At 45.3% G+C, this 24,103-nt stretch overlaps 19 non-coding genes across 19 annotated transcripts; all 19 read left to right on the plus strand.

Annotated features, from left to right (window-relative positions):
* The first annotated feature begins 259 nt into the window (after positions 1 to 259).
* Positions 260 to 341, plus strand: Trnas-gcu. Its single transcript has one exon. It is a non-coding gene; the product is annotated as a tRNA-Ser (tRNA).
* Positions 342 to 1,162: 821 nt separating this feature from the next.
* Trnas-gcu lies at positions 1,163 to 1,244 on the plus strand. The gene has a single exon. It is a non-coding gene; the product is annotated as a tRNA-Ser (tRNA).
* An 822-nt stretch (positions 1,245 to 2,066) lies between these two features.
* Positions 2,067 to 2,148, plus strand: Trnas-gcu. Its single transcript has one exon. It is a non-coding gene; the product is annotated as a tRNA-Ser (tRNA).
* Positions 2,149 to 2,970: 822 nt separating this feature from the next.
* Positions 2,971 to 3,052, plus strand: Trnas-gcu. The gene has a single exon. It is a non-coding gene; the product is annotated as a tRNA-Ser (tRNA).
* Positions 3,053 to 3,873: 821 nt separating this feature from the next.
* On the plus strand, positions 3,874 to 3,955 carry Trnas-gcu. The gene has a single exon. It is a non-coding gene; the product is annotated as a tRNA-Ser (tRNA).
* A 1,954-nt stretch (positions 3,956 to 5,909) lies between these two features.
* Positions 5,910 to 5,991, plus strand: Trnas-gcu. Its single transcript has one exon. It is a non-coding gene; the product is annotated as a tRNA-Ser (tRNA).
* Positions 5,992 to 7,943: 1,952 nt separating this feature from the next.
* Positions 7,944 to 8,025, plus strand: Trnas-gcu. Its single transcript has one exon. It is a non-coding gene; the product is annotated as a tRNA-Ser (tRNA).
* Positions 8,026 to 9,977: 1,952 nt separating this feature from the next.
* Trnas-gcu lies at positions 9,978 to 10,059 on the plus strand. The gene has a single exon. It is a non-coding gene; the product is annotated as a tRNA-Ser (tRNA).
* An 821-nt stretch (positions 10,060 to 10,880) lies between these two features.
* Positions 10,881 to 10,962, plus strand: Trnas-gcu. Its single transcript has one exon. It is a non-coding gene; the product is annotated as a tRNA-Ser (tRNA).
* A 1,951-nt stretch (positions 10,963 to 12,913) lies between these two features.
* Positions 12,914 to 12,995, plus strand: Trnas-gcu. The gene has a single exon. It is a non-coding gene; the product is annotated as a tRNA-Ser (tRNA).
* Positions 12,996 to 13,816: 821 nt separating this feature from the next.
* On the plus strand, positions 13,817 to 13,898 carry Trnas-gcu. The gene has a single exon. It is a non-coding gene; the product is annotated as a tRNA-Ser (tRNA).
* An 821-nt stretch (positions 13,899 to 14,719) lies between these two features.
* Positions 14,720 to 14,801, plus strand: Trnas-gcu. The gene has a single exon. It is a non-coding gene; the product is annotated as a tRNA-Ser (tRNA).
* An 821-nt stretch (positions 14,802 to 15,622) lies between these two features.
* On the plus strand, positions 15,623 to 15,704 carry Trnas-gcu. The gene has a single exon. It is a non-coding gene; the product is annotated as a tRNA-Ser (tRNA).
* An 821-nt stretch (positions 15,705 to 16,525) lies between these two features.
* Trnas-gcu lies at positions 16,526 to 16,607 on the plus strand. Its single transcript has one exon. It is a non-coding gene; the product is annotated as a tRNA-Ser (tRNA).
* An 821-nt stretch (positions 16,608 to 17,428) lies between these two features.
* Trnas-gcu lies at positions 17,429 to 17,510 on the plus strand. Its single transcript has one exon. It is a non-coding gene; the product is annotated as a tRNA-Ser (tRNA).
* Positions 17,511 to 19,457: 1,947 nt separating this feature from the next.
* Positions 19,458 to 19,539, plus strand: Trnas-gcu. Its single transcript has one exon. It is a non-coding gene; the product is annotated as a tRNA-Ser (tRNA).
* A 1,947-nt stretch (positions 19,540 to 21,486) lies between these two features.
* On the plus strand, positions 21,487 to 21,568 carry Trnas-gcu. Its single transcript has one exon. It is a non-coding gene; the product is annotated as a tRNA-Ser (tRNA).
* An 821-nt stretch (positions 21,569 to 22,389) lies between these two features.
* On the plus strand, positions 22,390 to 22,471 carry Trnas-gcu. The gene has a single exon. It is a non-coding gene; the product is annotated as a tRNA-Ser (tRNA).
* An 821-nt stretch (positions 22,472 to 23,292) lies between these two features.
* Positions 23,293 to 23,374, plus strand: Trnas-gcu. The gene has a single exon. It is a non-coding gene; the product is annotated as a tRNA-Ser (tRNA).
* The last annotated feature ends 729 nt before the right edge of the window (positions 23,375 to 24,103 follow it).

Genomic DNA, 24,103 nt, shown 5'->3' on the forward strand with positions numbered 1-24,103 from the left:
TTCTCATTTGCATTAGACAACGCTACACGACGATTCGGTGCTTATTTCTGCAGTAAGTAAGTGGGCCGACTACTTTCCTCCGATGGGATACCGACGTGGACAGATGCCATCATTAAATGATTCATGAGTGGGAGCTTGGTCAGCTGCACTGCAGCAGGGCATTACAGCGTTAACACCAGCCACAGTACGATGCGTTTTCGAATCGACAAACGACTTCTTTCCGTAAGGACTAGCGAGGGACGCAGTTTCCGATGCGTCAGACGAGGTGGCCGAGTGGTTAAGGCGTTGGACTGCTAATCCAATGTGCTCTGCACGCGTGGGTTCGAATCCCATCCTCGTCGAAGGATTTTACGTTAAGCACCCATTTCGGATCACACCTTCTACATGCGAAACGCCACTCAGTAGTAGCAACGGAACGTGTATGTGGCAGATAGCATCTGTAAGAAATACGAAACTAAACCGCCTATCAATTGGAAGGACACAACATTCGATAGCGTACGTCTTTCGAATCAAACACCATCTCAAGATCTAAAAACGAATCGAAGTTTGGCACCATGGTGGTGTTTGGGAACGGTGCGTTCTCATTCATATTTAAGTGCTTACTTCTTGCAGTCATTTTAACGTATCGAGCCTATAATACCCCCAACTGTAGCACAACTGTCGCCTTTCGACAGTTTGCTTTCCGTCCGGCCGCCATAGACGGAAGCGATCTGATAGGGCCTGGCTCCATCGCCAACAGCAGGAGCCTCTGGTCTCACAATTCGGCTATGAAGAACGTGGTTTGCTCTTCGAAAGAAACTTGAAAGCAACATCAGCGATGAGGTCATCGAAGGTGACAAATAATTGTTGCGAACGAGATAATCGCGTAGTTCCACTAGTCGTTATACCTAGTGCACAGGACATTTCTCATTTGCATTAGACAACGCTACACGACGATTCGGTGCTTATTTCTGCAGTAAGTAAGTGGGCCGACTACTTTCCTCCGATGGGATACCGACGTGGACAGATGCCATCATTAAATGATTCATGAGTGGGAGCTTGGTCAGCTGCACTGCAGCAGGGCATTACAGCGTTAACACCAGCCACAGTACGATGCGTTTTCGAATCGACAAACGACTTCTTTCCGTAGGGACTAGCGAAGGACGCAGTTTCCGATGCGTCAGACGAGGTGGCCGAGTGGTTAAGGCGTTGGACTGCTAATCCAATGTGCTCTGCACGCGTGGGTTCGAATCCCATCCTCGTCGAAGAATTTTACGTTAAGCACCCATTTCGGATCACACCTTCTACATGCGAAACGCCACTCAGTAGTAGCAACGGAACGTGTATGTGGCAGATAGCATCTGTAAGAAATACGAAACTAAACCGCCTACCAATTGGAAGGACACAACATTCGATAGCGTACGTCTTTCGAATCAAACACCATCTCAAGATCTAAAAACGAATCGAAGTTTGGCACCATGGTGGTGTTTGGGAACGGTGCGTTCTCATTCATATTTACGTGCTTACTTCTTGCAGTCATTTTAACGTATCGAGCCTATAATACCCCCAACTGTAGCACAACTGTCGCCTTTCGACAGTTTGCTTTCCGCCCGGCCGCCATAGACGGAAGCGATCTGATAGGGCCTGGCTCCATCGCCAACAGCAGGAGCCTCTGGTCTCACAATTCGGCTATGAAGAACGTGGTTTGCTCTTCGAAAGAAACTTGAAAGCAACATCAGCGATGAGGTCATCGAAGGTGACAAATAATTGTTAAGAAACGAGATAATCGCGTAGTTCCACTAGTCGTTATACCTAGTGCACAGGACATTTCTCATTTGCATTAGACAACGCTACACGACGATTCGGTGCTTATTTCTGCAGTAAGTAAGTGGGCCGACTACTTTCCTCCGATGGGATACCGACGTGGACAGATGCCATCATTAAATGATTCATGAGTGGGAGCTTGGTCAGCTGCACTGCAGCAGGGCATTACAGCGTTAACACCAGCCACAGTACGATGCGTTTTCGAATCGACAAACGACTTCTTTCCGTAGGGACTAGCGAAGGACGCAGTTTCCGATGCGTCAGACGAGGTGGCCGAGTGGTTAAGGCGTTGGACTGCTAATCCAATGTGCTCTGCACGCGTGGGTTCGAATCCCATCCTCGTCGAAGAATTTTACGTTAAGCACCCATTTCGGATCACACCTTCTACATGCGAAACGCCACTCAGTAGTAGCAACGGAACGTGTATGTGGCAGATAGCATCTGTAAGAAATACGAAACTAAACCGCCTACCAATTGGAAGGACACAACATTCGATAGCGTACGTCTTTCGAATCAAACACCATCTCAAGATCTAAAAACGAATCGAAGTTTGGCACCATGGTGGTGTTTGGGAACGGTGCGTTCTCATTCATATTTACGTGCTTACTTCTTGCAGTCATTTTAACGTATCGAGCCTATAATACCCCCAACTGTAGCACAACTGTCGCCTTTCGACAGTTTGCTTTCCGCCCGGCCGCCATAGACGGAAGCGATCTGATAGGGCCTGGCTCCATCGCCAACAGCAGGAGCCTCTGGTCTCACAATTCGGCTATGAAGAACGTGGTTTGCTCTTCGAAAGAAACTTGAAAGCAACATCAGCGATGAGGTCATCGAAGGTGACAAATAATTGTTAAGAAACGAGATAATCGCGTAGTTCCACTAGTCGTTATACCTAATGCACAGGACATTTCTCATTTGCATTAGACAACGCTACACGACGATTCGGTGCTTATTTCTGCAGTAAGTAAGTGGGCCGACTACTTTCCTCCGATGGGATACCGACGTGGACAGATGCCATCATTAAATGATTCATGAGTGGGAGCTTGGTCAGCTGCACTGCAGCAGGGCATTACAGCGTTAACACCAGCCACAGTACGATGCGTTTTCGAATCGACAAACGACTTCTTTCCGTAAGGACTAGCGAGGGACGCAGTTTCCGATGCGTCAGACGAGGTGGCCGAGTGGTTAAGGCGTTGGACTGCTAATCCAATGTGCTCTGCACGCGTGGGTTCGAATCCCATCCTCGTCGAAGGATTTTACGTTAAGCACCCATTTCGGATCACACCTTCTACATGCGAAACGCCACTCAGTAGTAGCAACGGAACGTGTATGTGGCAGATAGCATCTGTAAGAAATACGAAACTAAACCGCCTATCAATTGGAAGGACACAACATTCGATAGCGTACGTCTTTCGAATCAAACACCATCTCAAGATCTAAAAACGAATCGAAGTTTGGCACCATGGTGGTGTTTGGGAACGGTGCGTTCTCATTCATATTTAAGTGCTTACTTCTTGCAGTCATTTTAACGTATCGAGCCTATAATACCCCCAACTGTAGCACAACTGTCGCCTTTCGACAGTTTGCTTTCCGTCCGGCCGCCATAGACGGAAGCGATCTGATAGGGCCTGGCTCCATCGCCAACAGCAGGAGCCTCTGGTCTCACAATTCGGCTATGAAGAACGTGGTTTGCTCTTCGAAAGAAACTTGAAAGCAACATCAGCGATGAGGTCATCGAAGGTGACAAATAATTGTTGCGAACGAGATAATCGCGTAGTTCCACTAGTCGTTATACCTAGTGCACAGGACATTTCTCATTTGCATTAGACAACGCTACACGACGATTCGGTGCTTATTTCTGCAGTAAGTAAGTGGGCCGACTACTTTCCTCCGATGGGATACCGACGTGGACAGATGCCATCATTAAATGATTCATGAGTGGGAGCTTGGTCAGCTGCACTGCAGCAGGGCATTACAGCGTTAACACCAGCCACAGTACGAAGCGTTTTCGAATCGACAAACGACTTCTTTCCGTAAGGACTAGCGAGGGACGCAGTTTCCGATGCGTCAGACGAGGTGGCCGAGTGGTTAAGGCGTTGGACTGCTAATCCAATGTGCTCTGCACGCGTGGGTTCGAATCCCATCCTCGTCGAAGAATTTTACGTTAAGCACCCATTTCGGATCACACCTTCTACATGCGAAACGCCACTCAGTAGTAGCAACGGAACGTGTATGTGGCACATAGCATCTGTAAGAAATACGAAACTAAACCGCCTACCAATTGGAAGGACACAACATTCGATAGCGTACGTCTTTCGAATCAAACACCATCTCAAGATTTTACTTTTGATTCCGCAGGGCGTAACCCAGAAGAGGCAGCTCATTTGTTTACTTTCATTTCTCATTATCTTTCATCAAAGCTGCACGACGATTTAGTACGCACCAGGAGTTTCCAGCAGCTTCTATTCCTCCTATGAAGAGGCTTTACGATACGGGACATGGTTGTTTGGCATGTCCCTGCTCTTGGTGTCACCACGTTACCAGCGCTCATCTTCCAACGCATGGGATGCTCAGGGTTTTGAGAAGCAGCAATCCACAACCAACCATCGGGAAACCGAATGCACAATACTAATCAACGACATGGACACTGGGAAAATTATTCTACGTGAAGACCAACTTTGAGTATCTGCTGTGCTGGATTCATGGTGTGCTGCGTAATCCACAGACCAGACATGGATTTCTTTTTCTCATTCTGTTTATATCTATACAAATAATGGAACACACATGACGCCACATTGCAAATTAAACAAAATATAATAATGAATACATAACAATAAAATCAAATAACAAAACCATGCAATTGGGTGCGGGGTATGGCGGTGACATCGTGGCCAGGCCTCCGGATTGCGACCCCTGCCCACCTTGCCGCCGGCTGCCCAGCACACACGTGCATAAAAAAAAAAAAAAAAAAAAAAAATAATAATATTATTAATAAAAAAAAGGACACAAATATGAAAAAAAAACAAAAACAAACAAAAAAAAATATAAAGAAATAAAAAAAAGGGGTATGATTCCTGCTTAGGGTGCAGGAGAAAAAAAAAATAAAAAAAAAAAAAAAATGGTGTAACGGTTAGCACTCTGGACTCTGAATCCAGCGATTCGAGTTCGAATCTCGGTGGAACCTTCGTTTAGTCTAAATTTTCTGTAATAAGCGTTTCTCGCCGAGGAAGTAGCAGCGATAGGCTCAGGGGTGTAGTTTCTACGTTTGTATTAAAAACGAGATGTCTATGAAACGGCTGAATATTGGTGCGACTATGTGACCTATATAGCACATTAAACGAGTAATGCCTGTAAGAGCAAGCAATTTTACTATAATTCGAAGAAATATCATTATCCTACGAAGGCTAAGAATCCCATGATTATCAACTAGCTAAAAAAAAAAAAAAAAAAAAAAAAAAAAAAATAAAAGATCTAAAAACGAATCGAAGTTTGGCACCATGGTGGTGTTTGGGAACGGTGCGTTCTCATTCATATTTAAGTGCTTACTTCTTGCAGTCATTTTAACGTATCGAGCCTATAATACCCCCAACTGTAGCACAACTGTCGCCTTTCGACAGTTTGCTTTCCGCCCGGCCGCCATAGACGGAAGCGATCTGATAGGGCCTGGCTCCATCGCCAACAGCAGGAGCCTCTGGTCTCACAATTCGGCTATGAAGAACGTGGTTTGCTCTTCGAAAGAAACTTGAAAGCAACATCAGCGATGAGGTCATCGAAGGTGACAAATAATTGTTGCGAATCGAGATAATCGCGTAGTTCCACTAGTCGTTATACCTAATGCACAGGACATTTCTCATTTGCATTAGACAACGCTACACGACGATTCGGTGCTTATTTCTGCAGTAAGTAAGTGGGCCGACTACTTTCCTCCGATGGGATACCGACGTGGACAGATGCCATCATTAAATGATTCATGAGTGGGAGCTTGGTCAGCTGCACTGCAGCAGGGCATTACAGCGTTAACACCAGCCACAGTACGAAGCGTTTTCGAATCGACAAACGACTTCTTTCCGTAAGGACTAGCGAGGGACGCAGTTTCCGATGCGTCAGACGAGGTGGCCGAGTGGTTAAGGCGTTGGACTGCTAATCCAATGTGCTCTGCACGCGTGGGTTCGAATCCCATCCTCGTCGAAGAATTTTACGTTAAGCACCCATTTCGGATCACACCTTCTACATGCGAAACGCCACTCAGTAGTAGCAACGGAACGTGTATGTGGCACATAGCATCTGTAAGAAATACGAAACTAAACCGCCTACCAATTGGAAGGACACAACATTCGATAGCGTACGTCTTTCGAATCAAACACCATCTCAAGATTTTACTTTTGATTCCGCAGGGCGTAACCCAGAAGAGGCAGCTCATTTGTTTACTTTCATTTCTCATTATCTTTCATCAAAGCTGCACGACGATTTAGTACGCACCAGGAGTTTCCAGCAGCTTCTATTCCTCCTATGAAGAGGCTTTACGATACGGGACATGGTTGTTTGGCATGTCCCTGCTCTTGGTGTCACCACGTTACCAGCGCTCATCTTCCAACGCATGGGATGCTCAGGGTTTTGAGAAGCAGCAATCCACAACCAACCATCGGGAAACCGAATGCACAATACTAATCAACGACATGGACACTGGGAAAATTATTCTACGTGAAGACCAACTTTGAGTATCTGCTGTGCTGGATTCATGGTGTGCTGCGTAATCCACAGACCAGACATGGATTTCTTTTTCTCATTCTGTTTATATCTATACAAATAATGGAACACACATGACGCCACATTGCAAATTAAACAAAATATAATAATGAATACATAACAATAAAATCAAATAACAAAACCATGCAATTGGGTGCGGGGTATGGCGGTGACATCGTGGCCAGGCCTCCGGATTGCGACCCCTGCCCACCTTGCCGCCGGCTGCCCAGCAACACGTGCATAAAAAAAAAAAAAAAAAAAAATAATAATAACATTAATAAAAAAAAGGACACAAATATGAAAAAAAAACAAAAACAAACAAAAAAAAATATAAAGAAATAAAAAAAAAAGGGGTATGATTCCTGCTTAGGGTGCAGGAGAAAAAAAAAATAAAAAAAAAGAAAAATGGTGTAACGGTTAGCACTCTGGACTCTGAATCCAGCGATTCGAGTTCGAATCTCGGTGGAACCTTCGTTTAGTCTAAATTTTCTGTAATAAGCGTTTCTCGCCGAGGAAGTAGCAGCGATAGGCTCAGGGGTGTAGTTTCTACGTTTGTATTAAAAACGAGATGTCTATGAAACGGCTGAATATTGGTGCGACTATGTGACCTATATAGCACATTAAACGAGTAATGCCTGTAAGAGCAAGCAATTTTACTATAATTCGAAGAAATATCATTATCCTACGAAGGCTAAGAATCCCATGATTATCAACTAGCTAAAAATAAAAAAAAAAAAAAAAAAAAAAAAAATAAAAGATCTAAAAACGAATCGAAGTTTGGCACCATGGTGGTGTTTGGGAACGGTGCGTTCTCATTCATATTTAAGTGCTTACTTCTTGCAGTCATTTTAACGTATCGAGCCTATAATACCCCCAACTGTAGCACAACTGTCGCCTTTCGACAGTTTGCTTTCCGCCCGGCCGCCATACACGGAAGCGATCTGATAGGGCCTGGCTCCATCGCCAACAGCAGGAGCCTCTGGTCTCACAATTCGGCTATGAAGAACGTGGTTTGCTCTTCGAAAGAAACTTGAAAGCAACATCAGCGATGAGGTCATCGAAGGTGACAAATAATTGTTGCGAATCGAGATAATCGCGTAGTTCCACTAGTCGTTATACCTAATGCACAGGACATTTCTCATTTGCATTAGACAACGCTACACGACGATTCGGTGCTTATTTCTGCAGTAAGTAAGTGGGCCGACTACTTTCCTCCGATGGGATACCGACGTGGACAGATGCCATCATTAAATGATTCATGAGTGGGAGCTTGGTCAGCTGCACTGCAGCAGGGCATTACAGCGTTAACACCAGCCACAGTACGATGCGTTTTCGAATCGACAAACGACTTCTTTCCGTAAGGACTAGCGAGGGACGCAGTTTCCGATGCGTCAGACGAGGTGGCCGAGTGGTTAAGGCGTTGGAATGCTAATCCAATGTGCTCTGCACGCGTGGGTTCGAATCCCATCCTCGTCGAAGAATTTTACGTTAAGCACCCATTTCGGATCACACCTTCTACATGCGAAACGCCACTCAGTAGTAGCAACGGAACGTGTATGTGGCAGATAGCATCTGTAAGAAATACGAAACTAAACCGCCTACCAATTGGAAGGACACAACATTCGATAGCGTACGTCTTTCGAATCAAACACCATCTCAAGATTTTACTTTTGATTCCGCAGGGCGTAACCCAGAAGAGGCAGCTCATTTGTTTACTTTCATTTCTCATTATCTTTCATCAAAGCTGCACGACGATTTAGTACGCACCAGGAGTTTCCAGCAGCTTCTATTCCTCCTATGAAGAGGCTTTACGATACGGGACATGGTTGTTTGGCATGTCCCTGCTCTTGGTGTCACCACGTTACCAGCGCTCATCTTCCAACGCATGGGATGCTCAGGGTTTTGAGAAGCAGCAATCCACAACCAACCATCGGGAAACCGAATGCACAATACTAATCAACGACATGGACACTGGGAAAATTATTCTACGTGAAGACCAACTTTGAGTATCTGCTGTGCTGGATTCATGGTGTGCTGCGTAATCCACAGACCAGACATGGATTTCTTTTTCTCATTCTGTTTATATCTATACAAATAATGGAACACACATGACGCCACATTGCAAATTAAACAAAATATAATAATGAATACATAACAATAAAATCAAATAACAAAACCATGCAATTGGGTGCGGGGTATGGCGGTGACATCGTGGCCAGGCCTCCGGATTGCGACCCCTGCCCACCTTGCCGCCGGCTGCCCAGCACACACGTGCATAAAAAAAAAAAAAAAAAAAAAAAATAATAATAATATTAATAAAAAAAAGGACACAAATATGAAAAAAAAACAAAAACAAACAAAAAAAAAAAATAAAGAAATAAAAAAAAAGGGGGTATGATTCCTGCTTAGGGTGCAGGAGAAAAAAAAAAAAAAAAAAAAAAATGGTGTAACGGTTAGCACTCTGGACTCTGAATCCAGCGATTCGAGTTCGAATCTCGGTGGAACCTTCGTTTAGTCTAAATTTTCTGTAATAAGCGTTTCTCGCCGAGGAAGTAGCAGCGATAGGCTCAGGGGTGTAGTTTCTACGTTTGTATTAAAAACGAGATGTCTATGAAACGGCTGAATATTGGTGCGACTATGTGACCTATATAGCACATTAAACGAGTAATGCCTGTAAGAGCAAGCAATTTTACTATAATTCGAAGAAATATCATTATCCTACGAAGGCTAAGAATCCCATGATTATCAACTAGCTAAAAATAAAAAAAAAATAAAAAAAAAAAAATAAAAGATCTAAAAACGAATCGAAGTTTGGCACCATGGTGGTGTTTGGGAACGGTGCGTTCTCATTCATATTTAAGTGCTTACTTCTTGCAGTCATTTTAACGTATCGAGCCTATAATACCCCCAACTGTAGCACAACTGTCGCCTTTCGACAGTTTGCTTTCCGCCCGGCCGCCATACACGGAAGCGATCTGATAGGGCCTGGCTCCATCGCCAACAGCAGGAGCCTCTGGTCTCACAATTCGGCTATGAAGAACGTGGTTTGCTCTTCGAAAGAAACTTGAAAGCAACATCAGCGATGAGGTCATCGAAGGTGACAAATAATTGTTGCGAATCGAGATAATCGCGTAGTTCCACTAGTCGTTATACCTAATGCACAGGACATTTCTCATTTGCATTAGACAACGCTACACGACGATTCGGTGCTTATTTCTGCAGTAAGTAAGTGGGCCGACTACTTTCCTCCGATGGGATACCGACGTGGACAGATGCCATCATTAAATGATTCATGAGTGGGAGCTTGGTCAGCTGCACTGCAGCAGGGCATTACAGCGTTAACACCAGCCACAGTACGATGCGTTTTCGAATCGACAAACGACTTCTTTCCGTAAGGACTAGCGAGGGACGCAGTTTCCGATGCGTCAGACGAGGTGGCCGAGTGGTTAAGGCGTTGGAATGCTAATCCAATGTGCTCTGCACGCGTGGGTTCGAATCCCATCCTCGTCGAAGAATTTTACGTTAAGCACCCATTTCGGATCACACCTTCTACATGCGAAACGCCACTCAGTAGTAGCAACGGAACGTGTATGTGGCAGATAGCATCTGTAAGAAATACGAAACTAAACCGCCTACCAATTGGAAGGACACAACATTCGATAGCGTACGTCTTTCGAATCAAACACCATCTCAAGATCTAAAAACGAATCGAAGTTTGGCACCATGGTGGTGTTTGGGAACGGTGCGTTCTCATTCATATTTACGTGCTTACTTCTTGCAGTCATTTTAACGTATCGAGCCTATAATACCCCCAACTGTAGCACAACTGTCGCCTTTCGACAGTTTGCTTTCCGCCTGGCCGCCATAGACGGAAGCGATCTGATAGGGCCTGGCTCCATCGCCAACAGCAGGAGCCTCTGGTCTCACAATTCGGCTATGAAGAACGTGGTTTGCTCTTCGAAAGAAACTTGAAAGCAACATCAGCGATGAGGTCATCGAAGGTGACAAATAATTGTTGCGAACGAGATAATCGCGTAGTTCCACTAGTCGTTATACCTAATGCACAGGACATTTCTCATTTGCATTAGACAACGCTACACGACGATTCGGTGCTTATTTCTGCAGTAAGTAAGTGGGCCGACTACTTTCCTCCGATGGGATACCGACGTGGACAGATGCCATCATTAAATGATTCATGAGTGGGAGCTTGGTCAGCTGCACTGCAGCAGGGCATTACAGCGTTAACACCAGCCACAGTACGATGCGTTTTCGAATCGACAAACGACTTCTTTCCGTAAGGACTAGCGAGGGACGCAGTTTCCGATGCGTCAGACGAGGTGGCCGAGTGGTTAAGGCGTTGGAATGCTAATCCAATGTGCTCTGCACGCGTGGGTTCGAATCCCATCCTCGTCGAAGAATTTTACGTTAAGCACCCATTTCGGATCACACCTTCTACATGCGAAACGCCACTCAGTAGTAGCAACGGAACGTGTATGTGGCAGATAGCATCTGTAAGAAATACGAAACTAAACCGCCTACCAATTGGAAGGACACAACATTCGATAGCGTACGTCTTTCGAATCAAACACCATCTCAAGATTTTACTTTTGATTCCGCAGGGCGTAACCCAGAAGAGGCAGCTCATTTGTTTACTTTCATTTCTCATTATCTTTCATCAAAGCTGCACGACGATTTAGTACGCACCAGGAGTTTCCAGCAGCTTCTATTCATCCTATGAAGAGGCTTTACGATACGGGACATGGTTGTTTGGCATGTCCCTGCTCTTGGTGTCACCACGTTACCAGCGCTCATCTTCCAACGCATGGGATGCTCAGGGTTTTGAGAAGCAGCAATCCACAACCAACCATCGGGAAACCGAATGCACAATACTAATCAACGACATGGACACTGGGAAAATTATACTACGTGAAGACCAACTTTGAGTATCTGCTGTGCTGGATTCATGGTGTGCTGCGTAATCCACAGACCAGACATGGATTTCTTTTTCTCATTCTGTTTATATCTATACAAATAATGGAACACACATGACGCCACATTGCAAATTAAACAAAATATAATAATGAATACATAACAATAAAATCAAATAACAAAACCATGCAATTGGGTGCGGGGTATGGCGGTGACATCGTGGCCAGGCCTCCGGATTGCGACCCCTGCCCACCTTGCCGCCGGCTGCCCAGCACACACGTGCATAAAAAAAAAAAAAAAAAAAAAAATAATAATAATATTAATAAAAGAAAGGACACAAATATGAAAAAAAACAAAAACAAACAAAAAAAAAATATAAAGAAATAAAAAAAAAAGGGGTATGATTCCTGCTTAGGGTGCAGGAGAAAAAAAAAAAAAAAAAAAAAAAAAAATGGTGTAACGGTTAGCACTCTGGACTCTGAATCCAGCGATTCGAGTTCGAATCTCGGTGGAACCTTCGTTTAGTCTAAATTTTCTGTAATAAGCGTTTCTCGCCGAGGAAGTAGCAGCGATAGGCTCAGGGGTGTAGTTTCTACGTTTGTATTAAAAACGAGATGTCTATGAAACGATGAATATTGGTGCGACTATGTGACCTATATAGCACATTAAACGAGTAATGCCTGTAAGAGCAAGCAATTTTACTATAATTCGAAGAAATATCATTATCCTACGAAGGCTAAGAATCCCATGATTATCAACTAGCTAAAAATAAAAAAAAAAAAAAAAAAAAAAATAAATGATCTAAAAACGAATCGAAGTTTGGCACCATGGTGGTGTTTGGGAACGGTGCGTTCTCATTCATATTTAAGTGCTTACTTCTTGCAGTCATTTTAACGTATCGAGCCTATAATACCCCCAACTGTAGCACAACTGTCGCCTTTCGACAGTTTGCTTTCCGCCCGGCCGCCATACACGGAAGCGATCTGATAGGGCCTGGCTCCATCGCCAACAGCAGGAGCCTCTGGTCTCACAATTCGGCTATGAAGAACGTGGTTTGCTCTTCGAAAGAAACTTGAAAGCAACATCAGCGATGAGGTCATCGAAGGTGACAAATAATTGTTGCGAACGAGATAATCGCGTAGTTCCACTAGTCGTTATACCTAGTGCACAGGACATTTCTCATTTGCATTAGACAACGCTACACGACGATTCGGTGCTTATTTCTGCAGTAAGTAAGTGGGCCGACTACTTTCCTCCGATGGGATACCGACGTGGACAGATGCCATCATTAAATGATTCATGAGTGGGAGCTTGGTCAGCTGCACTGCAGCAGGGCATTACAGCGTTAACACCAGCCACAGTACGATGCGTTTTCGAATCGACAAACGACTTCTTTCCGTAGGGACTAGCGAAGGACGCAGTTTCCGATGCGTCAGACGAGGTGGCCGAGTGGTTAAGGCGTTGGACTGCTAATCCAATGTGCTCTGCACGCGTGGGTTCGAATCCCATCCTCGTCGAAGAATTTTACGTTAAGCACCCATTTCGGATCACACCTTCTACATGCGAAACGCCACTCAGTAGTAGCAACGGAACGTGTATGTGGCAGATAGCATCTGTAAGAAATACGAAACTAAACCGCCTACCAATTGGAAGGACACAACATTCGATAGCGTACGTCTTTCGAATCAAACACCATCTCAAGATCTAAAAACGAATCGAAGTTTGGCACCATGGTGGTGTTTGGGAACGGTGCGTTCTCATTCATATTTACGTGCTTACTTCTTGCAGTCATTTTAACGTATCGAGCCTATAATACCCCCAACTGTAGCACAACTGTCGCCTTTCGACAGTTTGCTTTCCGCCCGGCCGCCATAGACGGAAGCGATCTGATAGGGCCTGGCTCCATCGCCAACAGCAGGAGCCTCTGGTCTCACAATTCGGCTATGAAGAACGTGGTTTGCTCTTCGAAAGAAACTTGAAAGCAACATCAGCGATGAGGTCATCGAAGGTGACAAATAATTGTTGCGAACGAGATAATCGCGTAGTTCCACTAGTCGTTATACCTAGTGCACAGGACATTTCTCATTTGCATTAGACAACGCTACACGACGATTCGGTGCTTATTTCTGCAGTAAGTAAGTGGGCCGACTACTTTCCTCCGATGGGATACCGACGTGGACAGATGCCATCATTAAATGATTCATGAGTGGGAGCTTGGTCAGCTGCACTGCAGCAGGGCATTACAGCGTTAACACCAGCCACAGTACGATGCGTTTTCGAATCGACAAACGACTTCTTTCCGTAGGGACTAGCGAAGGACGCAGTTTCCGATGCGTCAGACGAGGTGGCCGAGTGGTTAAGGCGTTGGACTGCTAATCCAATGTGCTCTGCACGCGTGGGTTCGAATCCCATCCTCGTCGAAGAATTTTACGTTAAGCACCCATTTCGGATCACACCTTCTACATGCGAAACGCCACTCAGTAGTAGCAACGGAACGTGTATGTGGCAGATAGCATCTGTAAGAAATACGAAACTAAACCGCCTACCAATTGGAAGGACACAACATTCGATAGCGTACGTCTTTCGAATCAAACACCATCTCAAGATCTAAAAACGAATCGAAGTTTGGCACCATGGTGGTGTTTGGGAACGGTGCGTTCTCATTCATATTTAAGTGCTTACTTCTTGCAGTCATTTTAACGTATCGAGCCTATAATACCCCCAACTGTAGCACAACTGTCGCCTTTCGACAGTTTGCTTTCCGCCCGGCCGCCATACACGGAAGCGATCTGATAGGGCCTGGCTCCATCGCCAACAGCAGGAGCCTCTGGTCTCACAATTCGGCTATGAAGAACGTGGTTTGCTCTTCGAAAGAAACTTGAAAGCAACATCAGCGATGAGGTCATCGAAGGTGACAAATAATTGTTGCGAACGAGATAATCGCGTAGTTCCACTAGTCGTTATACCTAGTGCACAGGACATTTCTCATTTGCATTAGACAACGCTACACGACGATTCGGTGCTTATTTCTGCAGTAAGTAAGTGGGCCGACTACTTTCCTCCGATGGGATACCGACGTGGACAGATGCCATCATTAAATGATTCATGAGTGGGAGCTTGGTCAGCTGCACTGCAGCAGGGCATTACAGCGTTAACACCAGCCACAGTACGATGCGTTTTCGAATCGACAAACGACTTCTTTCCGTAGGGACTAGCGAAGGACGCAGTTTCCGATGCGTCAGACGAGGTGGCCGAGTGGTTAAGGCGTTGGACTGCTAATCCAATGTGCTCTGCACGCGTGGGTTCGAATCCCATCCTCGTCGAAGAATTTTACGTTAAGCACCCATTTCGGATCACACCTTCTACATGCGAAACGCCACTCAGTAGTAGCAACGGAACGTGTATGTGGCAGATAGCATCTGTAAGAAATACGAAACTAAACCGCCTACCAATTGGAAGGACACAACATTCGATAGCGTACGTCTTTCGAATCAAACACCATCTCAAGATCTAAAAACGAATCGAAGTTTGGCACCATGGTGGTGTTTGGGAACGGTGCGTTCTCATTCATATTTACGTGCTTACTTCTTGCAGTCATTTTAACGTATCGAGCCTATAATACCCCCAACTGTAGCACAACTGTCGCCTTTCGACAGTTTGCTTTCCGCCCGGCCGCCATAGACGGAAGCGATCTGATAGGGCCTGGCTCCATCGCCAACAGCAGGAGCCTCTGGTCTCACAATTCGGCTATGAAGAACGTGGTTTGCTCTTCGAAAGAAACTTGAAAGCAACATCAGCGATGAGGTCATCGAAGGTGACAAATAATTGTTGCGAACGAGATAATCGCGTAGTTCCACTAGTCGTTATACCTAGTGCACAGGACATTTCTCATTTGCATTAGACAACGCTACACGACGATTCGGTGCTTATTTCTGCAGTAAGTAAGTGGGCCGACTACTTTCCTCCGATGGGATACCGACGTGGACAGATGCCATCATTAAATGATTCATGAGTGGGAGCTTGGTCAGCTGCACTGCAGCAGGGCATTACAGCGTTAACACCAGCCACAGTACGATGCGTTTTCGAATCGACAAACGACTTCTTTCCGTAGGGACTAGCGAAGGACGCAGTTTCCGATGCGTCAGACGAGGTGGCCGAGTGGTTAAGGCGTTGGACTGCTAATCCAATGTGCTCTGCACGCGTGGGTTCGAATCCCATCCTCGTCGAAGAATTTTACGTTAAGCACCCATTTCGGATCACACCTTCTACATGCGAAACGCCACTCAGTAGTAGCAACGGAACGTGTATGTGGCAGATAGCATCTGTAAGAAATACGAAACTAAACCGCCTACCAATTGGAAGGACACAACATTCGATAGCGTACGTCTTTCGAATCAAACACCATCTCAAGATCTAAAAACGAATCGAAGTTTGGCACCATGGTGGTGTTTGGGAACGGTGCGTTCTCATTCATATTTACGTGCTTACTTCTTGCAGTCATTTTAACGTATCGAGCCTATAATACCCCCAACTGTAGCACAACTGTCGCCTTTCGACAGTTTGCTTTCCGCCCGGCCGCCATACACGGAAGCGATCTGATAGGGCCTGGCTCCATCGCCAACAGCAGGAGCCTCTGGTCTCACAATTCGGCTATGAAGAACGTGGTTTGCTCTTCGAAAGAAACTTGAAAGCAACATCAGCGATGAGGTCATCGAAGGTGACAAATAATTGTTGCGAACGAGATAATCGCGTAGTTCCACTAGTCGTTATACCTAGTGCACAGGACATTTCTCATTTGCATTAGACAACGCTACACGACGATTCGGTGCTTATTTCTGCAGTAAGTAAGTGGGCCGACTACTTTCCTCCGATGGGATACCGACGTGGACAGATGCCATCATTAAATGATTCATGAGTGGGAGCTTGGTCAGCTGCACTGCAGCAGGGCATTACAGCGTTAACACCAGCCACAGTACGATGCGTTTTCGAATCGACAAACGACTTCTTTCCGTAGGGACTAGCGAAGGACGCAGTTTCCGATGCGTCAGACGAGGTGGCCGAGTGGTTAAGGCGTTGGACTGCTAATCCAATGTGCTCTGCACGCGTGGGTTCGAATCCCATCCTCGTCGAAGAATTTTACGTTAAGCACCCATTTCGGATCACACCTTCTACATGCGAAACGCCACTCAGTAGTAGCAACGGAACGTGTATGTGGCAGATAGCATCTGTAAGAAATACGAAACTAAACCGCCTACCAATTGGAAGGACACAACATTCGATAGCGTACGTCTTTCGAATCAAACACCATCTCAAGATCTAAAAACGAATCGAAGTTTGGCACCATGGTGGTGTTTGGGAACGGTGCGTTCTCATTCATATTTACGTGCTTACTTCTTGCAGTCATTTTAACGTATCGAGCCTATAATACCCCCAACTGTAGCACAACTGTCGCCTTTCGACAGTTTGCTTTCCGCCCGGTCGCCATACACGGAAGCGATCTGATAGGGCCTGGCTCCATCGCCAACAGCAGGAGCCTCTGGTCTCACAATTCGGCTATGAAGAACGTGGTTTGCTCTTCGAAAGAAACTTGAAAGCAACATCAGCGATGAGGTCATCGAAGGTGACAAATAATTGTTGCGAACGAGATAATCGCGTAGTTCCACTAGTCGTTATACCTAGTGCACAGGACATTTCTCATTTGCATTAGACAACGCTACACGACGATTCGGTGCTTATTTCTGCAGTAAGTAAGTGGGCCGACTACTTTCCTCCGATGGGATACCGACGTGGACAGATGCCATCATTAAATGATTCATGAGTGGGAGCTTGGTCAGCTGCACTGCAGCAGGGCATTACAGCGTTAACACCAGCCACAGTACGAAGCGTTTTCGAATCGACAAACGACTTCTTTCCGTAAGGACTAGCGAGGGACGCAGTTTCCGATGCGTCAGACGAGGTGGCCGAGTGGTTAAGGCGTTGGAATGCTAATCCAATGTGCTCTGCACGCGTGTGTTCGAATCCCATCCTCGTCGAAGAATTTTACGTTAAGCACCCATTTCGGATCACACCTTCTACATGCGAAACGCCACTCAGTAGTAGCAACGGAACGTGTATGTGGCACATAGCATCTGTAAGAAATACGAAACTAAACCGCCTACCAATTGGAAGGACACAACATTCGATAGCGTACGTCTTTCGAATCAAACACCATCTCAAGATTTTACTTTTGATTCCGCAGGGCGTAACCCAGAAGAGGCAGCTCATTTGTTTACTTTCATTTCTCATTATCTTTCATCAAAGCTGCACGACGATTTAGTACGCACCAGGAGTTTCCAGCAGCTTCTATTCCTCCTATGAAGAGGCTTTACGATACGGGACATGGTTGTTTGGCATGTCCCTGCTCTTGGTGTCACCACGTTACCAGCGCTCATCTTCCAACGCATGGGATGCTCAGGGTTTTGAGAAGCAGCAATCCACAACCAACCATCGGGAAACCGAATGCACAATACTAATCAACGACATGGACACTGGGAAAATTATTCTACGTGAAGACCAACTTTGAGTATCTGCTGTGCTGGATTCATGGTGTGCTGCGTAATCCACAGACCAGACATGGATTTCTTTTTCTCATTCTGTTTATATCTATACAAATAATGGAACACACATGACGCCACATTGCAAATTAAACAAAATATAATAATGAATACATAACAATAAAATCAAATAACAAAACCATGCAATTGGGTGCGGGGTATGGCGGTGACATCGTGGCCAGGCCTCCGGATTGCGACCCCTGCCCACCTTGCCGCCGGCTGCCCAGCACACACGTGCATAAAAAAAAAAAAAAAAAAAAAAAATAATAATAATATTAATAAAAAAAGGACACAAATATGAAAAAAAAACAAAAACAAACAAAAAAAAAAATAAAGAAATAAAAAAAAAGGGGTATGATTCCTGCTTAGGGTGCAGGAGAAAAAAAAAAAAAAAAAAAAAAATGGTGTAACGGTTAGCACTCTGGACTCTGAATCCAGCGATTCGAGTTCGAATCTCGGTGGAACCTTCGTTTAGTCTAAATTTTCTGTAATAAGCGTTTCTCGCCGAGGAAGTAGCAGCGATAGGCTCAGGGGTGTAGTTTCTACGTTTGTATTAAAAACGAGATGTCTATGAAACGATGAATATTGGTGCGACTATGTGACCTATATAGCACATTAAACGAGTAATGCCTGTAAGAGCAAGCAATTTTACTATAATTCGAAGAAATATCATTATCCTACGAAGGCTAAGAATCCCATGATTATCAACTAGCTAAAAATAAAAAAAAAAAAAAAAAAAAAAAATAAATGATCTAAAAACGAATCGAAGTTTGGCACCATGGTGGTGTTTGGGAACGGTGCGTTCTCATTCATATTTAAGTGCTTACTTCTTGCAGTCATTTTAACGTATCGAGCCTATAATACCCCCAACTGTAGCACAACTGTCGCCTTTCGACAGTTTGCTTTCCGCCCGGCCGCCATACACGGAAGCGATCTGATAGGGCCTGGCTCCATCGCCAACAGCAGGAGCCTCTGGTCTCACAATTCGGCTATGAAGAACGTGGTTTGCTCTTCGAAAGAAACTTGAAAGCAACATCAGCGATGAGGTCATCGAAGGTGACAAATAATTGTTGCGAACGAGATAATCGCGTAGTTCCACTAGTCGTTATACCTAGTGCACAGGACATTTCTCATTTGCATTAGACAACGCTACACGACGATTCGGTGCTTATTTCTGCAGTAAGTAAGTGGGCCGACTACTTTCCTCCGATGGGATACCGACGTGGACAGATGCCATCATTAAATGATTCATGAGTGGGAGCTTGGTCAGCTGCACTGCAGCAGGGCATTACAGCGTTAACACCAGCCACAGTACGAAGCGTTTTCGAATCGACAAACGACTTCTTTCCGTAAGGACTAGCGAGGGACGCAGTTTCCGATGCGTCAGACGAGGTGGCCGAGTGGTTAAGGCGTTGGAATGCTAATCCAATGTGCTCTGCACGCGTGTGTTCGAATCCCATCCTCGTCGAAGAATTTTACGTTAAGCACCCATTTCGGATCACACCTTCTACATGCGAAACGCCACTCAGTAGTAGCAACGGAACGTGTATGTGGCACATAGCATCTGTAAGAAATACGAAACTAAACCGCCTACCAATTGGAAGGACACAACATTCGATAGCGTACGTCTTTCGAATCAAACACCATCTCAAGATTTTACTTTTGATTCCGCAGGGCGTAACCCAGAAGAGGCAGCTCATTTGTTTACTTTCATTTCTCATTATCTTTCATCAAAGCTGCACGACGATTTAGTACGCACCAGGAGTTTCCAGCAGCTTCTATTCCTCCTATGAAGAGGCTTTACGATACGGGACATGGTTGTTTGGCATGTCCCTGCTCTTGGTGTCACCACGTTACCAGCGCTCATCTTCCAACGCATGGGATGCTCAGGGTTTTGAGAAGCAGCAATCCACAACCAACCATCGGGAAACCGAATGCACAATACTAATCAACGACATGGACACTGGGAAAATTATTCTACGTGAAGACCAACTTTGAGTATCTGCTGTGCTGGATTCATGGTGTGCTGCGTAATCCACAGACCAGACATGGATTTCTTTTTCTCATTCTGTTTATATCTATACAAATAATGGAACACACATGACGCCACATTGCAAATTAAACAAAATATAATAATGAATACATAACAATAAAATCAAATAACAAAACCATGCAATTGGGTGCGGGGTATGGCGGTGACATCGTGGCCAGGCCTCCGGATTGCGACCCCTGCCCACCTTGCCGCCGGCTGCCCAGCACACACGTGCATAAAAAAAAAAAAAAAAAAAAAAATAATAATAATATTAATAAAAAAAGGACACAAATATGAAAAAAAAACAAAAACAAACAAAAAAAAAAAATAAAGAAATAAAAAAAAAGGGGTATGATTCCTGCTTAGGGTGCAGGAGAAAAAAAAAAAAAAAAAAAAAATGGTGTAACGGTTAGCACTCTGGACTCTGAATCCAGCGATTCGAGTTCGAATCTCGGTGGAACCTTCGTTTAGTCTAAATTTTCTGTAATAAGCGTTTCTCGCCGAGGAAGTAGCAGCGATAGGCTCAGGGGTGTAGTTTCTACGTTTGTATTAAAAACGAGATGTCTATGAAACGGCTGAATATTGGTGCGACTATGTGACCTATATAGCACATTAAACGAGTAATGCCTGTAAGAGCAAGCAATTTTACTATAATTCGAAGAAATATCATTATCCTACGAAGGCTAAGAATCCCATGATTATCAACTAGCTAAAAATAAAAAAAAAAAAAAAAAAAAAAAATAAAAGATCTAAAAACGAATCGAAGTTTGGCACCATGGTGGTGTTTGGGAACGGTGCGTTCTCATTCATATTTAAGTGCTTACTTCTTGCAGTCATTTTAACGTATCGAGCCTATAATACCCCCAACTGTAGCACAACTGTCGCCTTTCGACAGTTTGCTTTCCGCCCGGCCGCCATACACGGAAGCGATCTGATAGGGCCTGGCTCCATCGCCAACAGCAGGAGCCTCTGGTCTCACAATTCGGCTATGAAGAACGTGGTTTGCTCTTCGAAAGAAACTTGAAAGCAACATCAGCGATGAGGTCATCGAAGGTGACAAATAATTGTTGCGAACGAGATAATCGCGTAGTTCCACTAGTCGTTATACCTAGTGCACAGGACATTTCTCATTTGCATTAGACAACGCTACACGACGATTCGGTGCTTATTTCTGCAGTAAGTAAGTGGGCCGACTACTTTCCTCCGATGGGATACCGACGTGGACAGATGCCATCATTAAATGATTCATGAGTGGGAGCTTGGTCAGCTGCACTGCAGCAGGGCATTACAGCGTTAACACCAGCCACAGTACGATGCGTTTTCGAATCGACAAACGACTTCTTTCCGTAGGGACTAGCGAAGGACGCAGTTTCCGATGCGTCAGACGAGGTGGCCGAGTGGTTAAGGCGTTGGACTGCTAATCCAATGTGCTCTGCACGCGTGGGTTCGAATCCCATCCTCGTCGAAGAATTTTACGTTAAGCACCCATTTCGGATCACACCTTCTACATGCGAAACGCCACTCAGTAGTAGCAACGGAACGTGTATGTGGCAGATAGCATCTGTAAGAAATACGAAACTAAACCGCCTACCAATTGGAAGGACACAACATTCGATAGCGTACGTCTTTCGAATCAAACACCATCTCAAGATCTAAAAACGAATCGAAGTTTGGCACCATGGTGGTGTTTGGGAACGGTGCGTTCTCATTCATATTTACGTGCTTACTTCTTGCAGTCATTTTAACGTATCGAGCCTATAATACCCCCAACTGTAGCACAACTGTCGCCTTTCGACAGTTTGCTTTCCGCCCGGCCGCCATAGACGGAAGCGATCTGATAGGGCCTGGCTCCATCGCCAACAGCAGGAGCCTCTGGTCTCACAATTCGGCTATGAAGAACGTGGTTTGCTCTTCGAAAGAAACTTGAAAGCAACATCAGCGATGAGGTCATCGAAGGTGACAAATAATTGTTGCGAACGAGATAATCGCGTAGTTCCACTAGTCGTTATACCTAGTGCACAGGACATTTCTCATTTGCATTAGACAACGCTACACGACGATTCGGTGCTTATTTCTGCAGTAAGTAAGTGGGCCGACTACTTTCCTCCGATGGGATACCGACGTGGACAGATGCCATCATTAAATGATTCATGAGTGGGAGCTTGGTCAGCTGCACTGCAGCAGGGCATTACAGCGTTAACACCAGCCACAGTACGATGCGTTTTCGAATCGACAAACGACTTCTTTCCGTAGGGACTAGCGAAGGACGCAGTTTCCGATGCGTCAGACGAGGTGGCCGAGTGGTTAAGGCGTTGGACTGCTAATCCAATGTGCTCTGCACGCGTGGGTTCGAATCCCATCCTCGTCGAAGAATTTTACGTTAAGCACCCATTTCGGATCACACCTTCTACATGCGAAACGCCACTCAGTAGTAGCAACGGAACGTGTATGTGGCAGATAGCATCTGTAAGAAATACGAAACTAAACCGCCTACCAATTGGAAGGACACAACATTCGATAGCGTACGTCTTTCGAATCAAACACCATCTCAAGATCTAAAAACGAATCGAAGTTTGGCACCATGGTGGTGTTTGGGAACGGTGCGTTCTCATTCATATTTACGTGCTTACTTCTTGCAGTCATTTTAACGTATCGAGCCTATAATACCCCCAACTGTAGCACAACTGTCGCCTTTCGACAGTTTGCTTTCCGCCCGGCCGCCATAGACGGAAGCGATCTGATAGGGCCTGGCTCCATCGCCAACAGCAGGAGCCTCTGGTCTCACAATTCGGCTATGAAGAACGTGGTTTGCTCTTCGAAAGAAACTTGAAAGCAACATCAGCGATGAGGTCATCGAAGGTGACAAATAATTGTTGCGAACGAGATAATCGCGTAGTTCCACTAGTCGTTATACCTAGTGCACAGGACATTTCTCATTTGCATTAGACAACGCTACACGACGATTCGGTGCTTATTTCTGCAGTAAGTAAGTGGGCCGACTACTTTCCTCCGATGGGATACCGACGTGGACAGATGCCATCATTAAATGATTCATGAGTGGGAGCTTGGTCAGCTGCACTGCAGCAGGGCATTACAGCGTTAACACCAGCCACAGTACGATGCGTTTTCGAATCGACAAACGACTTCTTTCCGTAGGGACTAGCGAAGGACGCAGTTTCCGATGCGTCAGACGAGGTGGCCGAGTGGTTAAGGCGTTGGACTGCTAATCCAATGTGCTCTGCACGCGTGGGTTCGAATCCCATCCTCGTCGAAGAATTTTACGTTAAGCACCCATTTCGGATCACACCTTCTACATGCGAAACGCCACTCAGTAGTAGCAACGGAACGTGTATGTGGCAGATAGCATCTGTAAGAAATACGAAACTAAACCGCCTACCAATTGGAAGGACACAACATTCGATAGCGTACGTCTTTCGAATCAAACACCATCTCAAGATCTAAAAACGAATCGAAGTTTGGCACCATGGTGGTGTTTGGGAACGGTGCGTTCTCATTCATATTTACGTGCTTACTTCTTGCAGTCATTTTAACGTATCGAGCCTATAATACCCCCAACTGTAGCACAACTGTCGCCTTTCGACAGTTTGCTTTCCGCCCGGCCGCCATAGACGGAAGCGATCTGATAGGGCCTGGCTCCATCGCCAACAGCAGGAGCCTCTGGTCTCACAATTCGGCTATGAAGAACGTGGTTTGCTCTTCGAAAGAAACTTGAAAGCAACATCAGCGATGAGGTCATCGAAGGTGACAAATAATTGTTGCGAACGAGATAATCGCGTAGTTCCACTAGTCGTTATACCTAGTGCACAGGACATTTCTCATTTGCATTAGACAACGCTACACGACGATTCGGTGCTTATTTCTGCAGTAAGTAAGTGGGCCGACTACTTTCCTCCGATGGGATACCGACGTGGACAGATGCCATCATTAAATGATTCATGAGTGGGAGCTTGGTCAGCTGCACTGCAGCAGGGCATTACAG

This window comes from Schistocerca americana, chromosome 2, assembly GCF_021461395.2.
Source record: "Schistocerca americana isolate TAMUIC-IGC-003095 chromosome 2, iqSchAmer2.1, whole genome shotgun sequence".
NCBI lineage: Eukaryota > Metazoa > Arthropoda > Insecta > Orthoptera > Acrididae > Schistocerca > Schistocerca americana.